Here is a 13,701-nt window from a genome sequence, read left to right as displayed (position 1 = left end):
GGGGCTATGGGAAGTGGGAATCAGACCTTGTGTTTAGGTTTCTTTGCAGAGAGCCACCTCTTCTCCTCATTCACGTGCTGACTCAGGTCTTCTCCAGCCAGGAAACATGGAAGGAGGGAGCAGACCACGTGTATGTCCACACCCTTGGAAAACAGCGGCTCCCACGAAGGGAGACAGGCTGAGCCCCAGCCCTGTGGATGGTGGCTGCCCAACCCTGGGAGGCTGGGGGCAGCCAAGAGACCAGACCCTCTCTGCCCATGGCCCCACCATCAAGGCCGTCACTGGTGCGTCACTTCCTCATGGGCTAAGCGCTGCTCATCCATTTCTACTTTGACTTTCACAAGTGCCCCTTGAGGCAACGTGGCATCATGTCCATGTGTCATGAGATGTGGCAAAGCCGCTCACCACCGACCAACAGGCCTCCCAGGGGTCAGGAGCCCAGTACCAGACGGGGCAGAACCGTCCTTCCCAAGGTCTGGGCCGTCTGTCCTTAGAGTCAGAGCAGGGCAGGGCCCAAACCCTCAAGTCACTTCCCATTTCCCATTTCCACATCCTTCCAGGTGTTTAGGGAGACAGCTACAACTCAGCCCCCGGGGAAGCACTCACCAGGAACTCCAGCAGGAAAGGAGGGCGGCCAGCCAGCGTGTGGGTGCCTTCTCCTCCAGCTCCACTAGCAGCAAATGGTGTTGGCCTTGGCCCTCCCTCTGCCTCACCCCCAGCCTCCTGCTGCCCAGTCCAGATGCTAAAAATAGCCCCAACCTGCATTCAGAATCCAGCACATCATACCTTCCACACCAGGCATCTGTGCAGTTGAGAGTGGAGGCCACTGTGGCTCCACTACCTCCCCAACACAGCCTTCCACCCACCATGGCAGAGGGAGCTTGCAAAACCAGAGGGTGGGTGCAAGAACTCACACCCTCTCCAAACGCTTTCCAGAGGTGGGCCAGGCGGCCAATGGTTGCCCCTGAAACCCAGGAGAGGAACTGACCTCACTGGCTTTGTAAACACCATGATATTCAAGTTCTCATGTTTCCTATTTCTGAGCAAGCCAAATTAATGTCAACATACATGAAATACATCTATGAATGTGGTCTACAAAGAGATTCTTTATTTTGCAAGACAAGTCCATAGCAAGCAAATCTTTTGATTCCTGAAAATATATTGTTTTTCAAAGTTCCGAGTGACTATTTCATAAACTGGAGCCGTGATCGGGTATACTATTACCCCTTCCTCTAGGTGGTATTTCAAAGGATACGTATTTCCCCCACCGTTCATGAATTAACTCCTTGTTTTACTTTCCTAGGGTGGCAGTCTTAAGACACCACAGACTGGGTGGCTGAAAACACAGAAATGTGTTCTTTGGCAGTTATGGAAGCTACCATGGAATCCTGAAACCAAGGTGTCTCCCGGATGTCTCCAGGGAGAATTGTTCCTGGCCTCTCCCCGCTCCTGGTGTCTGCTGGCACTGCCAGGCGTCCTTCAGCCTGTAACGGCGTCACTCCCATCGCAAGCCATCTTCTCCCTGCCCCTTTACTCCACCTTCCCTCCGTGTGTGTCTGTGTCTGTATCCAAGTTTCTCCTTTTTGAAAGGGCACCAGTCATACTGCACTAGGGTCCCTGCTGATGACCTCATTTTAATCAGATAACTCTGTAAAGGTCTGATCTCTAAGCACAGTCACATTCTAGGGGACTGGGGATGAGGACCCCAATATACCTGTTTTGGGGGGACACAATTGAACCCTAACACTCACAGTTTCTAATAGAAGAGGAGAGGGGAAGGAAGGAGGGCAGGGGGCAGGGGGCGGAGACCTCGGCAGGAGAGAGGGAGAAGCCAGCCTGCTGCCCTGTGCACACTGGCGGTGTTTCTGAGCATTGCGCTTTGGTTCTGCATGCTGGGCGGGCGAAACAGGGTGCTGGCATCCAGGCTCACCCAGAAGGGAGGGGGACCTGTAGGGGGAGGGGAGCACCCAGGGGATCAGGGGAGGAGAGTGTGGACCAGGTGACCTGCCAAGCGAGAGAAAGTGGGGGAAGCTGGACAGCATTTGCAGACAGCATGACAGCAGCCGCTCGCTCCCCTCTGAGCCCCAGGCCCCCAACAAGCGGGCCTCTGGCTCCAGTTCTGGGAGGGGCGTGGAAGTGGACCTTGGCTCTCCCTCCCTGGCAGCACCCCCACCTCCCTTTGTCTCAATTTCCAATAAATAAATGTTGCCTGGGATATACTTATATCAAAAAGTTATGTCACTGACCTAGCATTCACATTTCACTGGGCGTCCTAAATTCTATGTGGTAACCCGACTGCCACCAGACATGCTGTTTACTTCTCTATCATCACGCAACCAGTTGCCACATTAAACACAACACTGCAAACATTGCCAGTGGATCCTGACTTCCTCGTGGACCCTACTGTGTCAGGGAAAAACGAACAAATGAACCCCAGAAGGAAACGCCGTGAGTTGTTAGCAGTGCCTGTCTGGTTGGTGGGCTTATGGGTGGTTTTCTTTTATTTATTTATTTATTTATTTATTTATTTATTTATTTGAGAGTGAGTCTCACTCTGTTGCCCAGGCTGGAATGCAGTGGCGTGATCTCAGCTCACTGCAACCTCCACCTCCCAGGTTATAGTGATTCCCCCACCTCAGCCTCCCAAGGACTGGGATTACAGACGTGCGCCATCATGCCCGGCTAATTTTTGTGTTTTTGGTAGAGACAGGGTTTTGCCATGTTGGCCGGGCTGGTCTTGAACTCCTGACCTCAGGATAGCTGCCTGCTTTGGGCACCCAAAGTGCTAGGATTATAGGCATGAGTCACAGGGCCTGTCTTTAATTTTTTGTTTATACTTTTCTATATCTTTTAATTTTTTTCAACCAACACATATATCCCAGAAAATGTTTTAATGATTAAAATAAAACAATTGCCCTCTCCTCCTTGGAGCCGGGTCCACAAGAGCAGCTTCTGCAGATGTGGGAAGGAGAAGACTTTGTACCTGGGTCCCGGGACACGTGAATAATTAACCTTGTGTAGGGAGCCTTGGGGGTCTGATGAGGCCAGGGCTTGAAGGAAAGCAGCAGACCATGGGAGGATCCAGGCTTGTGGGTGCCAGGGTCCCCAGAAATGGTCCCCAGATGGGGGAGGAACCAGTAGCCCTCACCCCCAACCCCCAGCCACTCCCCTGCCCACTGCCATGTGAGCATCTGGTTTTCCGCACACACCACCCCATGTCACTGGACACAGGCAGGGCCGCCCAACCCCCAAGTCAGAGTCACCCATACAGACGGACACCAGGCACCTTAGCACTTCCATGACCAGAGGCCTCCTAAGGTGGGAACTGAGTCCTGGCTGATCCCAGGCCATCCCCCCAGGACCTTCTTGGGGGAGCGGGGAGATCAGGCTTAGAGGAAAGCTCCACGCCCCAGGTGCAGCCAGGGGTGAGGGGGAAGAGGGGTAAGCACCTGTGTTAGGCACTTTGAACCCCCAGGTCAGGTGATTGCATCCAGCCAAGACTCCTGGAGCCCGGCCTCACCTTCAGCGCGGAATGAGCAGCCGGTCCTGTCCTGTCCGCCCTTCCAGTGCTGCGGAACAGAACGGGAATGGCAAGTCCCCATGTGCTGTCTCCCCGCCCTTCTACAGCACCGGTGGTACAAACGCTGGGGACCGCTCACAGGAGAGCTGCTGGGCCGGCTCCGAGGCTCCCACCAGACCCCACAGGCGCAGGGTGAGCTCTCCTCAGGAGTGAGGCGCGGTGCCCTGCAGAGCGGCCTCCACATCTTTGGCAAGTTGCACCCCCACTTAAAAGAAACCTTGGGAGAGGAAGGCCCTTACTGTTGCCTTCTTCTAAGGATGTCAGCCCCAAGGCCACCTTGGAGGCCTCTCCTCCCAGGATCTCTGTTTATAGGTAAGGAAACTGAGGCACAGAAAAGCTGGGTGACTTCCCAGGGTCACAGAGTGGCACTGTAAAAACAAGCCTTTGTGGGATCTCCCAGCTCCTGTTTCCCTCCCACCCGGAGCGGCTCCTCGCTCCTCCTCCCCTCTACCCTTCTCTCCTCTTTCCACCCCTCCCGTGTCCTGGAGCAGGCAGGTTCCACGTGTCTCCTGTGCTGAGAGGAGGAGGGGGCAGGAGAGGAAGAGAGGGGGTGCAGGGCATGGGGGAGGTGCCTTCCAGCGCCAGGAGCTCACGAGTCCATTCAGGAGTGCCCTTTCACCGGGCCCCACAGCTTCCAAAGAGTGGCTGTGATGGGATCAGTGATTGGAAAGTTTTGGGTGCCAGTTGGGACATCTTACGTGAGTGGATTGTGTGGTTGGCAGGTGGGGCTGCCTGTCCGGTGCCCACAAAACTCAGGCAGACGACAAGGAACTCAGGGAAACCCAAAATTCACAGGAGCCAAAACAGCTGCTAAATAAGCTCTGTTGTGTCTATACGATGGAATACTACCGAAAGTCATGCTGCAGAAGAACCTGCACTGATATAAGAAAGCTTTAAGTACCTATTACGGAAGCAAACACGGAGATTGCGAGGTGGGACATGGATTATGACGCCCATTTATCTAAAAGGAAAAGAATAGGAATTCAGCTGCATAGACAAGAATCTGCAAAATGTTAATTTGTAGAAAGAGAGGAGTTTTTTCCATGTATTTTCCAATTTTTCTACAATGAGCAAACACTGCTTTTTTTTATATCATTAAAATGACACTTTTTTGATGGAAGAGCGGAGATCACCCGTGTAGAAAGGACTGAGAACACGTCTGAAAGTGAATTCAGGTGGCCTGTGTTGAACGCCTTGGAAGAAATCTCACATCTAATCAGGGCCTGTTGCAAGGTTCCTAACCACTGTTTAGCAGCAAGTCCAGACCTCAGGGAGAGCAGGAGTGAGTGGCACATCCACTCCTGGACCAGGCCCTTTAAAACGGGACCATCACCAAGAAGAAGGGCAGCCAGGTTCTGGAAGGGCTGGTCTCTGCAGCTGGCAGCCTGTGTCATGCCTCCGTCCGTGGTCTCTGCAGTAGACAGTCTGTGTCACACCTCCATCTGTGGTCCCTGCAGTGGACAGTCTGTGTCACGCCTCCATCTGTGGTCCCTGCAGTGGGCAGCCTGTGTCACGCCTCCATCTGTGGTCCCTGCAGTGGGCAGCCTGTGTCACGCCTCTATCCATGGTTTTTGCAGTAGACAGTCTGTGTCACACCTCCATCTGTGGTCCCTGCAGTGGACAGTCTGTGTCACACCTCCATCTGTGGTCCCTGCAGTGGGCAGCCTGTGTCACGCCTCCATCTGTGGTCCCTGCAGTGGGCAGCCTGTGTCACGCCTCTATCCATGGTTTTTGCAGTAGACAGTCTGTGTCACACCTCCATCTGTGGTCCCTGCAGTGGACAGTCTGTGTCACACCTCCATCTGTGGTCCCTGCAGTGGGCAGCCTGTGTCACGCCTCCATCTGTGGTCCCTGCAGTGGGCAGCCTGTGTCACGCCTCTATCCATGGTTTTTGCAGTAGACAGTCTGTGTCACACCTCCATCTGTGGTCCCTGCAGTGGACAGTCTGTGTCACACTTCCATCTGTGGTCCCTGCAGTGGGCAGCCTGTGTCACGCCTCTATCCATGGTTTTTGCAGTGGACAGTCTGTGTCACACCTCCATCTGTGGTCCCTGCAGTGGACAGTCTGTGTCACGCCTCCATCTGTGGTCCCTGCAGTGGACAGTCTGTGTCACACCTCCATCTGTGGTCCCTGCAGTGGACAGTCTGTGTCACACCTCCATCTGTGGTCCCTGCGGCAGGCAGCCTGTGTCCATGGTTTTTGCAGTGGACAGTCTGTGTCATGCCTCCGTCCATGTCTTCCAGCAACACCACCTCACTCTGCTTTGCACAATCACTCCACCTCCCCACAAGCCCTGCCCCCACTTTGTACGCACACAGCACACACCTGCGCCCACGCAAACATCCGCTTTCACACATGTCCACTCGCCGAGGTGAACAGGCACACTTAGGTACAAACGCACTCACATTTGGTACATGCAGTTCCAGAGGTGCAAGACTGACCTCCGTCTCAGGAATGGACACGTGACTGAGGGCTGGGTCACTCAGACACTTTGCCCCTCGGGCCCCAGGGATTGGTTTAAACTGTGAATCCCTGTGAGATCCCTTCCTGCCACACATTCCTGCTGATGGGAAACAAAGCAAAGACTTTGAGGGCTTCTGGATGAGGAAGGAGTTTGTGATAAAACAGTTGTGAGAGGAGAAGACCCTTTGCCACCTGCCCTCCTTTCTGCATTGGATGTTGTCCTCAATGGACATGATGCTTGGAGCCCTGCAGCCATCTTGCCTCCATGGGGCAAGCCAGGAAAATCTCGCCGACTTAATGGCTTCCCTCCAGCCTTTCCAAAGCCTTGCTCTGGCCTCAGAGAGTTAGGAATTCTGTCACTTAAGGCCCAGATCACCCTGCTGCTCCCTTCACTCCATAACCAGAGCCACACAGCTAACAGGCAAAGGGCCAGGAACATAGCTCATGTTTTCTGCTCTCTGTACCTGGTCGTTCTGCACAGAATTTGGCTCCAAGGCTTGGCCTGACACCTTTGCACCAAGGTGCGGTAAATGAAACCTTTACTCCTGAGACTTCCTCACCTCTGCATTCCCATGTATCCACAATCTTCTATTTGTAAAATGATTCCCAGTTGTCACGGAGACCAGGGCACCGCAGTGGAGCTGGAATGTTAGGTGGGGTCCAAGGTTCAGTCCTGGGGGTAGGGAGTGGGGCAGGCAGCTTCACTGGGCCCTTTATCTGCCTGATTCTCATCTTTCTTACACAATAGTCTGCTCATTATTCCTTCCCTAAGGGCCGGGACACAGGCCTGCCCCAGGTCACAGGCCCTGTCTTTACAAGTCCTCTCCTTCTGACTCCTGGGTGTGCCTGAGCTCAAAGGAGCCTCCAAGCAAACTTGGCAGGGGGTGTCCCCCAGGGCAGAGGTGGGGCCCTGGCTCAGCACCCCCAGAACTCACAAGGTGGGGGTGGGGGATCCTGCACCTGACCTTCACCTTCGTGTGGATCAGATCAGAGCAGAAGTTCTATTTCTGGAACTGTCAGACCTGCTGACCTCCAGTCAATGGCAGAGGAAAGAAGGCAGGCAGAAGTACAGGACGCAGCTCTTGTTACACCTCCTGCACAGACCAGCCTAGTTTTGGCTCCACACAGCCACTCACAATTTCACTCAATACGTGTTTCTGAGCATCTTCTGTGTGCGTTTTCTCTATCATCAGGTGGGGGCCCCTGCGGTGGGCAGAATAACGGCCGCTGCAAAGATGCCAAATCGAATCCCCAGAGCTTCGGCAGAGATCTTGCAGATGTGATGCAAGTGAGGATCTTGAGAGGGGAGATTCTGCTGGGTCAGCTGGGGGGGTCCGGTGTCCTCCCAGCGTCCTTATGAGAGGGAGGAGGGGAGGCAGAGAAGGAGATGCAAGGACGAAGCAGAGGTCGGAGTGATGTGGTCTGCTGTAGGGACCATGAGGCATGCAGGTGGCCTCTGGAAGCTGAAAAGGCAGGAAGGCAACTTCTCCCTAGAGCCTCCAGAAAAATCTGGCCCTGCTGACACGGACCCAGCAGCCCCTTCCCTCATCGGGATTACAGGCAAGAGCCACCACCCCTGGCCGAGATTCTTAATTACGTCTGCAAAGACCCTCTTTCCAAATAGGTCACCTTCGCAGGTACCAGGGGGTAGGGGCACATCTTTTGAGGGGCCACTACTCACTCTAATACATTAAATTCGAGAAATTATGATCAAGACCAACCCCTCATTTTACAGAAGAGAAAAAGACCTGAGAAGGGAGCCATCTGGCCCCAGCCTCACGGTGCTGCCACCACATGCAGGCCAGTGCTCAGCCACAGCAGCTCCCCCAAGCTTGGACCATGAGGCACCTGCTCTCACCCCTCGCCCGGCCTGTTCCAAAGCACTATCTGAGGCTGGCTATTTGCTTTGCTTTTATAACTCTAGAAGAGCTATAAGCAAACGTAGCTTTAATCAGCATTTACAGTGTGCAGGAGCATCTTTCCTTTAACTCTGCAGGAGGATTCGTGTCCTGTGGGTGCCATAACAAAGTATCACAAACCCAGAAGTCAGGAATCAAGGTGTGGGTAGGGTGAGTTCCTCCTGGAGGCTCCGAAGTCACGTCTCCTCTGCGCCCCCCTTCAGCTTCTGTTGGTCGCTTCCAATCCATCAGGAAGCCAGGGGGCAGAGGGGCAAGAACCTCAGCGTCAGAGACCAGGGTCTCTACCCTGGCTCTGCCCCCTTGGGTGTCATTCAACCTCTTTGCCGCAGGGTCTCCAAAGGCTCTGCCTGCATAATGTGCACAGAACATCTCCTGTGCATGGCCACAACCACAGTTCACAGAGATAATGTCATTTGCCCTGCATGAGATTAACCCTCAGAAAATAGCAGTTAACATTTCATCCAGAAGGCCAGTGCGGTGGCTCACACCTGTAATCCTGGCACTTTGGGAGGCTGAGGTGGGCGGATCACTTGAGGTCAGGAGTTTGAGACCAGCCTGGCCAATATGGCAAAACCCCATCTCTACTAAAACTACAAAAAAAAAAAAAAAAAATTAGCCAGGCACAGTGGCGTGTGCCTGTAATCTCAGCTACTCAGGAAGCTGAGGCAAGAGAATTGCTCGAACCTAGGAGGCAGAGGTTGCAATGAGCTGAGATCATCTCACTGCACTCCAGTCTGGGCAACAGAGCCAAACTCCGCCTCAAACAAACAAACAAACAAACAAAAAACACATTTCATCCAGGCCTGTAAGTCCTCAGGGCGACCTTCCCTGTGAAGACAAGGTCAAGAACGTCAGATCCTGGAGGCTGCAGGCTGCCCACTTGCAGACCTGGATGCTGAGGAGGAGCACAGGCTCCCAGGGACACTCGGAGGGGATGCTGGAGGGAGTCTTGCTGCAGGATGCGGGTGAGGGGGCTCCTCAAAGCCTCCCTACCTCGACGCGTGGCATCTGTCCAGGGAGCTGCTACATCCACAACCAAACAGCCGGAAACAGGACAGTGTGGGGGCTACGGTTCAGCAGCAATGATTTTTTTTTTTATTTTTTGGTAACAGCTTTATTGAGATATAATTCATCCACCATAGTCACCAGGTAAAGTCTCCCAATTCAATGGCTTTTACAATATTCAGTAGTGCAACTATCAACACGGTCAATTTTACTACATTTTTATCACCTCAAAAGAAAGCCCGTAGACTTCGGCTAGCACCCCACAGTTCCTCCATGTCCTGCCAGCCTCTGGCAACCATCAGTCTTCTTTCAGTCTCTGCGGATTTGCCTATCCTGGCCATTTTCTATACAAGGAATCATATCATTGGTGATCTTTGTGTCTGGCTTCTGTCAATGAGCACAGTGTTTTCAAGGTTCATCTACATTGTAGTGTGTGTCAGTGCTTTGTTCCTGGCTGAGTAATATTCCACTGTATGGATGGGCTGCATTTATGTATCCCTCCCTCAGTTGATGGACACTTAGGTTATTTCCACCTTTTGGCTATTAGGAATAGGACTGCTATGAACATGCAAGTTTTTGTGTGGACATATGTTTCCATTTCTCTTGGGTATAAACCCAGGAGTGGCATAGCTGGGTCGTGTGGCAATTCTGTGCTTAACTTATTTGAGGAACAGGCACTGCAACCATTTTACATTTTCATGTATAGCATCCAAGGGCTCCAATTTCTCCACATCTTCTCCAGTTCTTAATATTGTCTGACTTTTTGATTATAGACATCCCAGTGGGTGTGAGATGGCATCTCATTGTGGTTTTGATTTGCATTTCCCTAACAACTAACAACTGTGAGCATCTTTTAATGAGCTTGTTTGGCCATTTTTATATCTTATTTGGAGAAAGCTGCAATGATTTTGAAAACAGGTAAACCTGGAGGCAACAGGGTGTGGAGTAACAGCTGAAACCCTGGAGGCAGGAGGCCTGGCTTTCCGTGTTTGTTCCAGCACTTCGCCGGTGGGTGATCTGAGCCAATAATGACTTTCTGAGCTTCCTGGTGAGGAAAGCCAGAAAAATAACACCAAACCCCCCCGAGTGGCGAGGTGAACTTTTCCACTTACTCATAATGTGGGTCTAGTACCTGGCGCCAAAAAGTTGGAATCTAAATAGCTATTGCTGTTTATTGTGAAGCAAATGAGATTTAGCAGCGCTGGCAGTGACGAGGCTTATGTCCCAGTTTTCAGCAACTGCTCAGGTTGCTTCAGAAAGATCCCAAATCACAGACACCTGTACATACCTTCTGTTGCTGCATAACAAGTTACTCCCAAACGCTGCCGCTTGCAACGCCCATTGATTGACTCACAGTTCTGCAGCCCAGCAGGGCTGGACTCTTCACTCAGGTTCTTTGAGGATAGAATTTGGATGTCGGCCCAGGTGCATTCCTGTTGAGAGGCTCTACAGAGAGTCCAAGATACAGTTTGGGCCTGTGTCCCCACCCAAATCTCATCTTGAATTGTAATCCCCATAATCTCCATGTGTGGAGGGAGGGAGGGAGCTTGTGGGAGGTGACTGGATCATGGGGGCGGTTCCCCCATGCTATTCTTGTGACAGTGAGCTCTCACAAGGTCTGAGGGTTGTATAAATGTTTGACAGTTTCTCCTTTACACACTCCTCTCTCTCCTGCCGCCTTTTGCTTCCCCTTCCATGATTATAAGTTTCCTGAGGCCTCCCCAGCCATGTGGAACTGGGAGTCAATTAAGGCTCTTTTTTTTTTTTTTTTTGAGACAGAGTCTCACTCTGTCTCCCGGTTTCAAGCGATTCTCCTGCCTCAGCCTCCCTAGTAGCTGGGACTACAGGGGGATGCCACCATGCCCAGCTAATTTTTGTATTTTTAGTACAGATGGGGTTTCTCCATGTTGGCCAGGCTGGTCTCAAACTCCTGACCTCATGATCTGCCAGCCTCAGCCTCCCAAAGTGCTGGGATTACAGGTGTGAGCCACCACACCCAGCCCCTCTCCTGTCTTACTGAAGTCCCTTGCCAGAGCTACTGGCCCTCACCCTGCCCCAGTGCTGGCCCTTGTCCCCCACCCTTCTTCCCTCCTCCTTTTCGTCCTCAACATTCCCAATTCTCTACCACCATTTGTTACATCGATCTGCCCGGAACCTGCTGTGAAGAAAAAGACCTTTCTCTTGTTGGGAGGTGCCCTCTGTTGGAAATCTCTTGGGCGCTAGAGAAGAGGTGTCTGGGGACACACCCTCCCTGGTTGCCTTGACACAGATACACAGGGAAGTACCACCTTGAGATAAAGTGCCTTCTCCTATGGGGTTTAAGGCAAGGACATCACACCTGGATGTGGGGCCAGGAGGCTTCCTGGAGAAAGGCAGCGGCCGGGCAGAGGAGGGCAGGGCTTGTGGCCAGGCAGAGGAGGGCAGGGCTTCAGGCCAGGCAGGATGCCCCAGGAGGAGGGGTTGAGTGTGCAAGTCGGACCACGGGAGACGCGGGGCCTGGGACGAGGGTCTGGAGGGGGATCAGAGATGGGGCTGGAGACAGGGTTGCTGCAGGGAAAGGGGCTGAGAGAGGCCGGACGGAGGGAGGCCTAGAGACCTCGAGCCTCTTAGAGCCCTCCCCAGAGAGAAGGAAAGCAGGCGTCAGGGCTCAGATTCAAGGGAGATTCAGGGCAGAACCCAATGCTTGGTTGGATATGGGGAGGAGCATGAAGAGAAGGAAGGCTACCCCAGACTCAGGGGGACACCAGGGACTCCCAAAGGGGCAGGGACAGCAGAGCCCATGGCACGGTTGAAGGACAGATGATGCGTCCTCCTCATGCTGCCTGTTGCTTTGACACCCACCCTGCACCCACACCCCCCCACACACACATACACACTCCCACTCCGGGCATCCGAGGGGCAGGCCTGGCCTGGAGGAAGGATGGATGGACGCACAGCTCTGGATTTCGGCACGGTGTGGGGGGCCTGAAGTAGCAGGCACGCAATCAGCAGCTCGCTGAGATTTTAGGAAAGAGAAAAACAACTCCGCCCGCCCCCAGCTGCTCTAATAGGGTGAATTCACATTAAGACCCCAAAGATAGGATCTGCCCTCAGCTTAACTGCAAGCATGGAGGTTCGGAGCCTGGGCTCTGGGTCTGACCACCCAGGTGGGAACCTAGCCTCCGCTGTGAAACCTCTGCTCTGAGGAAGGTGTGCAGCCTCCCCGACCCTTAGCCTCCTCATTGGAGTGCAGGGGTGAGAATTCCGACATCCGGGCCTTGCTTTGTAGGAAAGGGTGAAGACGCAGGTCGAAGCCTGAGGACCAGGCTCAGCTGAAAGCCTTGCTCAAAAAGGCTCGGTAGGATGAGTGGGAGACGGCTCACGGCTCCAGACCTTGCGCATACTCGCTCCTCCATGTGGCCTTCTCAGTGCTGCAGGCAGGCTGGGGTCTGTATTAGTCCATTTTCACACTGCTGATAAAGACATACCCGAGCCCGGGTAATTTATAAAGAAAACGAGGTTTCGCTGGACGCGGTGGTTCATGCCTGTAATCCCAGCACTTTGGGAGGCCAAAGCGGGAAAATCATTTGAGGTCAGGAGTTCAAGACTAGCCTGGCCAACATGGGGAAACCCTGTCTCTACTAAAAATAATAATAATAATAAATTAGCTAGGCATGGTGGTGGACGCCTTTGTAATCCCAGCTACTCTAGAGGCTGAAGCAGGAGAATTGCTTGAGCCCAGGAGGTGGAGGTTGCAGTGAGTTGAGATTGTGCCATGGCACTCCAGCCTTGGCAACAGATCAAGACTCCATCTCCAAAAAGAAAAAAAAGAAAAAGAGGTTTAATGGACTCACGGTTCTACGTGGCTGCGGAGGCCTCACAATCATGGCAGAAGGTGAAAGGCACTTCTTACATGGTGACAAGAGAGAATGAGAGCCAAGCAAAACCATCAGACCATGAGACTTCATCAAACCATCAGCCCTCATGAGCCTTATTCACTACCACGAGAACAGTATGGGGGAAACCGCCCCCATGATTCAATTATCTCCCACCAGGTCCCTCCCACAACACAAGGGAATTATGGGAACTACAATTCAAGATGAGATTTGGGTGGGGACACAGCCAGACCCTATCAGGGGCCTTAGGAGGAAAGAGCTGGTTGATGCCTGCCCTTCTCCCCCAGTGTTTCCTCCACCTTCAGTGAGAATCCCCATCCTTCCCTCACCTTGTGGGACCGTCCTGGCTGACTAATCACATTAATAGGAAATTAATAGGAAAATGCTGACGACACCTTTGACCAACGGTTAACAGGACTTGAGCTGGTCCTGCCAGCCAGATGTGTGCCACACTGTCCACGTGAAAGTTCACCCAATCCTCCCAGCACTCTTCTGCATCCAGCACTGTCCTCACTCCGTCCTGTGGAAAAGACTGAGGCTGGAAGAGGCTTGGCACTGCCAGGTTCCTGAGCCCGGCTACTGTGGGGTAGTTTTGCCCAGGTCCAGCTCCGTGCCCCTGTCGCTGGCCCCTGGCCCCTGGCCCCTGGCCCAGCACTCAGGGTGGAGCCTACAGCCCCTGCATGCAGGTCTGGGTCTCCTGCGGTTCTGTGACCCTCATAGCGCTCCCCTAAGTCCTGGCCATTGGTGTGCAACAGGAGACTTGCCACTGTGAGGAGCATCCCTCCCTGGACCCCTCCCACCGTGTGCAGCTTTGCAGGCGACAGAGCATGCTGCCTCTGTCAGGCAGGGAAGGAACCT

General features: G+C 53.2%; 1 long non-coding RNA gene across 1 annotated transcript; it reads left to right on the top strand.

The window, feature by feature from the left end:
* Positions 1-2,384: 2,384 nt before the first annotated feature.
* Positions 2,385-12,038, top strand: LOC144339643 (uncharacterized). The gene is made up of 3 exons (XR_013414898.1): positions 2,385-2,448; positions 3,628-3,892; positions 7,238-12,038. It is a non-coding gene; the product is annotated as an uncharacterized LOC144339643 (long non-coding RNA).
* The last annotated feature ends 1,663 nt before the right edge of the window (positions 12,039-13,701 follow it).

Source organism: Macaca mulatta, chromosome 3 (genome assembly GCF_049350105.2).
Source record: "Macaca mulatta isolate MMU2019108-1 chromosome 3, T2T-MMU8v2.0, whole genome shotgun sequence".
Taxonomy (NCBI): Eukaryota; Metazoa; Chordata; class Mammalia; order Primates; family Cercopithecidae; genus Macaca; species Macaca mulatta.
The sequence above is the reverse complement of the archived record's forward strand: the minus strand, read 5'-3'. Positions and strand labels throughout refer to the sequence as shown.